This window comes from Gavialis gangeticus, unplaced genomic scaffold, assembly GCF_001723915.1.
Source record: "Gavialis gangeticus isolate Ggan-Ray unplaced genomic scaffold, GavGan_comp1, whole genome shotgun sequence".
NCBI classification, from domain to species: Eukaryota; Metazoa; Chordata; order Crocodylia; family Gavialidae; genus Gavialis; species Gavialis gangeticus.
Window position 1 is genome coordinate 6,927,509 of NW_017729008.1, and position 6,505 is coordinate 6,934,013.

Consider the following 6,505-nt stretch of genomic DNA (forward strand, 5'->3'; position numbering starts at 1 on the left):
CCTGCGGCGCCCGCCTCGTGCCCGGCCCCAACGGCTCCCGCCGCGCCACCCGCCACCCCGACGGGCGTGGGCCAGAGCGGCGGCCGCCCGGGCTCTCGCAGAAAGGGGGCCAGACAATCCTAATTGTTTTCTCCGATTATCTTTATCATCATATCTCTGGCGATGCTAAAAGTTCTCCCGGGGCCGCCAGGAGTCTAGGTACAGCGCTGGCCGCAGCCGAGGGACCTGCCGGGCTGGGGGCCGTTGGCTCAAAAAGGCGAAGGCAACGTTGGGGATTGTTAAAGTCCCCTTCATCAATCCCTGGTGCTAGCGGCAAGGTGGAGGCACCCTCTGACCGGCTGTGCTCCCCACTTGGACGATGGGCAGGGAGGCAGGCGGGGGAGCCCCGGCTGGGGAGCCGGAGCGCCAGATGTAGGCCGCAGCCACCCCCTGGACAGTAGATTTTGCCACGGGAGACCCCCCTCCCCAGTCACTGGCTGGTCGCTGGGGGACACGTGCCTCCCCGACTAAGGCGGTACCAGTTGCCCATGCCTGGTAGCTCCATGCTGTGAATACAGGGCCCAGTTCTGGCCCCTCACGCCTCAGAAAGGATACAGAAGTACTAGGGAAGGTCCAGGGAGCCTGCCGGGAGGACTAGGGGCCCAGACAGGCTTCCATGTGTAGAGAAACAGAAGACCTGTTCAGTTCCCAAAAGAGCTGCCTGGGGGTGTGGGCAGCACATGAGAAGGATTAACAAAATCAGTGGCGACACATAGGGCATGCACATGCACCCCCTGAGAGCACTGGTGCACCCCCTGTCATGCTGCACTCCCTGGTTAGGCGATGGGCAGGGGGGCAGGCAGCCGCTTTTTAGTGAGTGAGATTGGCCATGGGAGACCCCCCCCCACAGTCACTGACTGGTGTCAGGGGGGCACATGCCCCCCCCAACTCAAGAGGCACCAGTTGCCCATGGACAAAATACTGAGTGGTGATGAGAAAGTCCATAGGGCTTTCTTATTTACTCCCTCTTGCCACACAAGAACTAGGGGTCACCAAATGAAACGAGTAGGTAAGAAGTTTTAAACTGACAAAAGAAAGCTCTTTTTCATGCAGCCCGTCATTCAAGCGTGGAACTCATTGCCATCAGATGTTGTGGCAGCCTCCAGTTCAGCCAGATTCAAAAAAAGGGATTGGACAAATTCTTGGATGAAAGGGTCATCAGTAGCTACTGAGTATGGGAGTTAGGGGCACAGCCTCTGCAGCAGAACTTCCTATACCTTAAATGCTGGAGGCTGCAAGTGAGAGAGGAACCATGGGGAAAAAACCCTGGTCATACTCTGTTCTCTTTCTCTTTCAGCATGCACCCTCTACCACTATGACACAGGATAGTGGGCAAGATGGACCCATAGGTTGACCCAGCAGATGGCAGTTCTTATGCTCTAAATAGCTTGGGATAACTAAAGAACAGGGACAGAAAGTACCAAGTGCCCCAAGAGGGACTAGGGGGGACACTGAACAGAGAACACCAGCCAGCACCTGGGCTAGGGACAGAAGTTAGGCATAAAACAGTTTAAGTAATCAGAAACTGGTTTAAATCTGTAACAGAACAGAAGTTCAGTGCACATAAACCAGTTTCAAAATGGCTGAAGCTGGTTTAAGATAAACCTGGTTGAATGTAGTATCAGACTAAACTGATCTGGATCAAACTGGTTTATGGAACTTCTGTCCCAGATCAGTTCCTAGTTCAAGTTAAATCAGAGTCCCCCAGCATGCCAGCACGCTTTCCAGCCATGAGCTGGGCTGTGCTGTCTGCTCCAGCGGAGAAGGATTGGTGGGGACAGGGGGATGCAGGGACAAATCCTGGCTGGGGCTGGGCATAGGCCACGGAACAAGGTGGGCCACCTGGGCCCACTTTTATCATGTTAATTTAGTTAGGTATGCACTTAAAAAATTATCTATACAGTTTCAACCATAACGCCAATTGCGTATTTGTGGGTTATATAAATTAACATGCTAAAAGTTGGTCAGGCCATGGCCCACCCCATTCTGCAGCATATGGGTTTGGGGCCAGGGAGGGGAGGTTAAAACCCTCTTCCCCTGGTTAACTCCCCCTTTCCCTGAGTACGGAGCTGCCCTGCCCTGCTAAACTTACTAAATGTTATTGTTGTTTGCCACTGTGGACTACAAATCCCAGAGGCACCTGGAAGCAGGAAGAGGAAGTGATGAGCAACCCTGAAGAGTCCTGCTGTTGCAAATCTGAACAACAAATCCCAGAGACCTTGGGCAGCAGGAAGAGGAAGTAAACACACAGCCCATGCTGGCTATGTGCTAGAGAGCCATGCTCCAGCACCCCCTAATATCTGGCCTGAACTACTGTAGGCATGTGGCTACATTTCCTGAATCAAAAGTGAATGTCTGTTCAGTTATTTCTCAGTTTCATCTCTTCAGCTTAGACTAACCAATTCAGCCTTGGGTTTTTTGATTGTCTGTACTTAGCTCTGCTGTTTCTGGAACCAGTCCAAGAAGGCAGTAGACACTCTGTAGACACTGCCCAGTAAAACTCTGATGAACAGCGTGTGCAAATGAGAAACAGGGAGATGGCCCCATAGTCACCATGGGTCCTCCTGACCAGAGCCTGTATCCTGGTCAGATAGCCGGCTAGCTTAGCCAGGGTCAGAAGGTCTCAGGACTTGGTGGAGCTGTGGACAGGGAGTGTGAAAATAAAAAGATGGAGGGAGTAGTGCAGCCAGAACCTCAGCAAGAGGTTCTCAAAGAGGTGGTGAAGGAGCTGCAGCCTGGTATACTCGAGATAGGTGTACACCGGGGTTTCATTCTGCTGACAGAAGGGGCAGGTGCCGGGGCATCTGGAGCAACAGAAGGAGAGACACTGGTTCAAGGGCCTAAGGTGCCTGCTGATGAGCATGCAGAGCAGCCCCATCATCAACAATGAGGCTAAGTTTTGTTCCTTATTCTCATTCTTTATTCATGGTTCCAGGCTCCTTTTCCAAAGTTATTCTTTACACAACTAAAGGCCTAAAGGTTGTCAGCAATAAGTTAAACATTCTAAAGGGTTAGACATTTAATCAAAAATGGATTTTTGCTAATAAAAATGTAATATTATATCACCTATCAAGTATATTGCACTGAATAAAGAGCTGACTTTGGGCTGAGATTATCCAGCAAAATCTGCTTCAGGTCACCCCAAACAGCCTGCCCCTGCCAGCAGGACACTCTCCTGAAGAAGCCTAGGCAGAATGCTGCCTGATCCAAAGCTCAATTTTTGCATGCCATCCAACTGGCAGCCCCCCAGGCCTGCATGCTATGAAAAGGAACTGGGAACCTGGAAAAGGAAACCAACTTCAGCCTCATTCAACATGGCAAGTAAAACTCCTTGGGAGCTTTGCTTAGAATGGAGTGCTCTTCCACTACACCTGTCTTCCTACCCCATGATTCTCCATGTAAGCTAAATTTACTTCTCATCTAAACACAGCAGGGAGTGTATAGTTCCATAAAGGCTAGACTAGGTAGGGGAAGTTACACATAACTCTTAGACTGTACTAAATCTGCAGAATGTTAAGTACTGTTAGAACGTGTTGTGAGCAGTCGCATGTTAAGAGTTAATACCGTTTCTTGCCTGCACAGCTCTGACTTACTACTAGAGGGCTGGCAATCACAGGAATGACCAGGTGTCAAGACACCTCTGCTCTATCCCTGTTCTGAGTAGGAGAGGGTGGCTGACAGCAGTGCCTCTTAGGATACTGGTGCACTGCAAACTGCTCATTTTATCTCCAGGGAAGCAGACTGAAGTTATCCTAACAAAAGCTGGGTAGCACATCCCAGTGGTAATCCTCTCTTGAAGTAGAGTAACTTTTGGAGGCTCAGAAAGCACTTAGCACAAGTTAACGAGCTTTCATGTGTAGATATTGGCATTTTATATGCCTTTAGTATGGTTTAAGTGTAGTGTGCAACTTCACTCTTGGATAGGCAGAGCCATCACAATAATGCCACTGTGAGGTCACTTACCACTACTCTTATCCTTATGTCAGGGCTTTTTAAGTCAAAGCTCAGTTTCAACAAAGTAAGAAGAATGTCCCTGTAAGTTCCCCTGATCCATGCTTGCCTTTTCCTGGCTCTGGAATACACGGTTTTAGTTGTAGGCTATATTATAACTCAGCTGAAAGAAACACACTTTCTTTTATAAGTGTCTATTATCCATGGAAAGGCAACTTGCAGACACAATGGACAGTTTCTGTTACAGTGGTGAAACATGTCACCCTTGATGGAGTGACATTTCAGCATGATAAATGCTGCCTGGCTTAGGATTCACACGGATTGCAGAGGCTTTTTGATCAAACTAAATATTTAAAAGGGACCTGGCAGATGAGTTTTTCCAGGTGACAGTTCTTCAGCAGAAGCCCTAGTGCAGAATTAAAAAAATAAAAATAAAACTTTAAATAATTAAGCTCTGAGGAGAGAGTAGAATCAAGATTGGCTGACCAGGAAAGGAAGCTGGTTATGACAGGCTCTCTTGTTTATATTAAAATAAGGGAATATGCATACACAGCTCTGCCCCAAACAAGCCTTGCTTTATTTCCTCTTCCTCACTTTAAATACCTTAAAACCCAGTTATTGTAAACTGGGAGCTATATTATTTTCAAGAAAGGATTTCAAGAAAGAAACTTTTATACAAATACGTAAAAATCTACTCCAGGTAAATACATATTTTTTTTTTTTCAGTTATAGAGTTATAGACTCATAGAAAGTTAGGGTTAGAAAGGACCTCAGGAGGTCATCCAGTCCAATTCCCTGCTCAAGGCAGGACCAACTTTATCAGGGGTGGGCAAAATCTGGCCTGCAGGCCAGATCCAGCCAGCAGTTGACTCCATTTCCCAGCAGCCCCTGCCCACATGGCTGGGGCTGGTTTCCCTAGAGAACCCAGCAACAGCAGCTGTGTGATGGGGGTGGGGGGAGGGCAGGGTTTCCATGGAGACCAGCCCCAGCAATGCTGGCAGGGTGCAGTGGCACCAGCCTCTTCCTGGTGGGGGTGGGGGTGAGGGGGAGCTGTGCTGTGAGCAGGAGCAGGGTGGGTGCAGCTGTCATCGCCTCTGCAGAGCAGGCAGTGGCACTGGGAGGGGTGGCTACAGGGGCTACAGGGAATTTTGGGGTGGCTATCGCCCCATCTTACGGTGGTGACAGTATGGTCCAGAGCCAGTGTGGTCCAGAGCCAGGGCAGAGCCACGATCTGCAGCCTGCATGCTCTGGGCAGGAATATGCAGGCAGTGGATCACAGCTCTTCTTCAGTCCAGACCATGCTGTCACTGCTGCAAGGAGCTGGGACTCAGCCATGATCCACTGCCTGCATATCCCTGCCCAGAGCATGCAGACTGCAGATTGTGGCTCTGCCCTGGCTCTGGACCATGCTGGCACTTCCACAAGATCCCAGCTGGGCTCTGGAGCAAGCTCCCTGCACTGCCCTGCACCCTGTCTGCACTGCTGGGTCTGGTCTCCATGGAAAACCTGGCCTTATGCTATCACAGCAGGGCTGTTGCTGGGTTCTCTGTGGAAACCAGCCCCAGCCACATGGGCAGGGGCTGCTGGGAAATGGAGTCTAGCTGCCAGCTGGATCTGCCATTTTGCCCATCCCTGAACTATATCATCCCAGCCAAGGCTTTGTCTAGTTGGGTCTTAAAAACCTCCAAGAATGGAGATTATACAATTTCTCTGGGTAATCTGTTCCAGTGCTTTACTACTCTCCTGGTGAGAAAGTTTTTCCTAATATCTAACCTAAACTTCTGCTGCAAGTTGAGACCATTGCTCCTTGTTCTGTCATCTGCCACCACTGAGAACAGTCCAGATCCATCCTCTTTGGAACTACCATTCAGATCCCTCCTCAGTCTTCTATCCTCTAGACTAAATAAACCCAGTTCCCTCAGCCTCTTTTCATAAGTCATGTGCCCCAGGCCCCTAACCATCTTGACTGCCCTCAGCTGGGTTCTCTCCAATTTGTCTACATCCTTTCTACAGTGGGGCCCCCAAAAATGGACACAAGACTTCAGATGTGGCCTCACCAGTGCTGAATAGAGGGGAAGAATTACTTCCCTCGATCTGTTGGCAATGCTCCTACTACTGCAGCCCAGTGTGCTTTTAGCCTTCTTGGCAACAAGGGCACCACTGTTGGCTTATGTTCAGTTTATTGTCCACTGTAACCCCCAGGTCCTTTTCTGCAGAACTGCTGCCCAGCCAGTCAGTCCCCAGCCTGTACCAGTACATGGGATTGTTTAATCCTAAGTGCAGGACTTTGTACTTGATCTTATTGAACTTTAAGAGATTTCTTTTAGCCTAATTTCATAGATTCATAGATGCTAGGGTCAGAAGGGACCTCAACAGATCATTGAGTCCGACTCCCTGCCTAGGCAGGAAAGAGTGCTGGGGTCAGACGACCCCAGCCAGATGTCTATCCAGCCTTCTCTTAAAGACCTCCAAGGTAGGGGAGAGCAACACCTCCCTTGAAAGCCCATTCCAAATT